The following is a 2340-nucleotide window of genomic DNA, read 5'->3' as shown; positions in this document are numbered from 1 at the left end:
TTGCTCTGCAATTTAATGTACACTGGTGTAAAATAACAATAAAAACACAACACAGAATATATCTAAAAAAATAGCTGTGTGAATAAATGCAGTTCAGAAATTATCCATTAGATTAACAACAAATAAACATTTAAGGGGATGCACTTTTAGCTTCAGTCGTATTGAGATAAAATCACAAACAAATGTTTACTTGCTGTCTAAAATATCCCAACAGGTGCAGAAAAAAAAAAAATCTCTTTTATTTTCTGTACCTGTCTGTGCTAATAATGTTATGTCTGTCTGGTGTAACTTTTATCTATTTATTTGACTGACTGAGAATCTGTTTTCTAATTTTAGGTAAAGTGGGAGGAGAATTAACGACGACCAGCAAAATACCAACAAGATTTACGACGACCAAAGGTTCATCAGATGATGTTTTGCCCAGCCACGGTAAAGATGACATAGAAAAAGATTATTGCCTTGCTGTCTCTGAAATGATGTCAACATCTCAGTGTGTTGGTTTTACAACATTTACAATTGTGTTATTTCTACCTAAAATCTTTCAACACTTACCTGCATTTTCAATCTCCTTCATTACTTTTCATGTTTAATATCAGCAATACTGTCATTTTCTAACATATTGCTTAGTTACCTGCTTGAGATCTCCAACAACATTACTGATATTCAATCTGCTTTGATAATTATTTTTAAAATCTCACATTAATACTGCTTCTTGAAAATTAGTTCAGATAAGTTTAGATCCAATAGTTTCACAAATCTACTTCCTTTTAGTTCCCCAGTAGAATCAGTCACTCCAACAACTATTGCAGTTTTCACCACTGGTATGAGAATAACAGCAGAGACCCAGAACGTTGTGATGGCTTCATGTTTTTTATGTTTAGGCACAGAGCCAACAAAGAGTAAAACCACTTCTACATCCGATAGGAAAATCTATTATTGTATTAATCAGAATGAAATTCAGATTATAGTCTGAAAATATGTGTAAAAAATGCTTTTTATGTCATTTGATTTTTTTGTTGTTGCATTTTACTCTGACAAAAAGGTCTGAACTGCCTCCTCTATGGTACAAAATAAATAATATCAACACAAAGTGGTTCAGGATTGTGAACAGGAAGGAAAACAATACATGACAGTGCATTTCTATTTAGTCCCCAATTTACTGATGCCCTTAAATAAAATATGGTGCAACCAGTAGCCTTGGCTACACTAACTAGATGCCACAGGGTGATTTACTGTTTACTACAAACCATGGAGGGAAAATGACACAGTGTGGAGGAAGTTGCTCTGGTCAGGCACCATATTGTTTTCTCATGATGCACTGGGACAAAACCAGACCTAACTGGTCCGATTGGACACATTATATTTCATACCTTCACAGTTTTACTTTACATGATCACAGATGCTTTCCATTCAGTCTGTTTGGGTTGGAGCTGCTTAACGATGAAGAATAAATGAAAATTTCAGTGTTTAAATGTGCAAAGCTGGTAGAAACACATCAACAGTCTTGAAGCTGAAACTGCATCAAAAGATGGAAATGCTCAAGGCCTCATATATTTTGCACTAAAACACAAAACCCGTCTCCTTCCTGGACTGTATGATGCCTGGACATTCATATGTTGTTTATAAACAAATGAATGAGGCACCTTCAGCTCTGGAAATTGTAATAAGGAATGAATAAGACTTGTAGCAGTTCTCTTTGTATGAAACTTTTGAATTTGATGAAGGTAATTAAAAACACTTTATTTTACTCTGAGATTCAGTCAGAATAATATAAATATTAACTTAGCTATTAACTTACCAGAAATAAGTCTAATGTTCTCAACAAAAGCAGTAAAAGCATAGTCTGATTTAATGTAAGGAAGTAAGAACTTTATATTCTAAGTAGGACATTTGATGGACCAAATAACTGTTTTGTTCCCCATAAAGTTGCAAAATAGAAAGACATGTCTATTCATAAAATGTTGGCACAAAACAAACATTATGTATATTTCATTAAAACATTTATTTCATTTCATGTTTGTTTTAGCTTCTTCAGCTGTTACTTCCACATCTCAAGGAACGACAAAGAAAAATATGGATAATATATTCAAAGGTATAGGTGAGTCTCCGATTTCAGTGTCAGTGTTTTGATCATCTGTTATTTAACTTTTTTATATTTTTAAAAAACAGTTGTTTGATATTGTGCATCCTGCAGCAAAATATTTAAACTAAGGTGGTCAGTTTTAGCTGAACACTAAAGTGGTCAGTTTTAGCTGAACCCTAAAGAGGTCAGTTTTAGCCGAACTCTAAAGAGGTCAGTTTTAGCCGAACTCTAAAGAGGTCAGTTTTAGCTGAACTCTA

Source organism: Poecilia formosa, unplaced genomic scaffold, assembly GCF_000485575.1.
Source record: "Poecilia formosa unplaced genomic scaffold, Poecilia_formosa-5.1.2 Scaffold2, whole genome shotgun sequence".
Lineage (NCBI taxonomy): Eukaryota > Metazoa > Chordata > Actinopteri > Cyprinodontiformes > Poeciliidae > Poecilia > Poecilia formosa.
The sequence above is the reverse complement of the archived record's forward strand: the minus strand, read 5'-3'. Positions refer to the sequence as shown.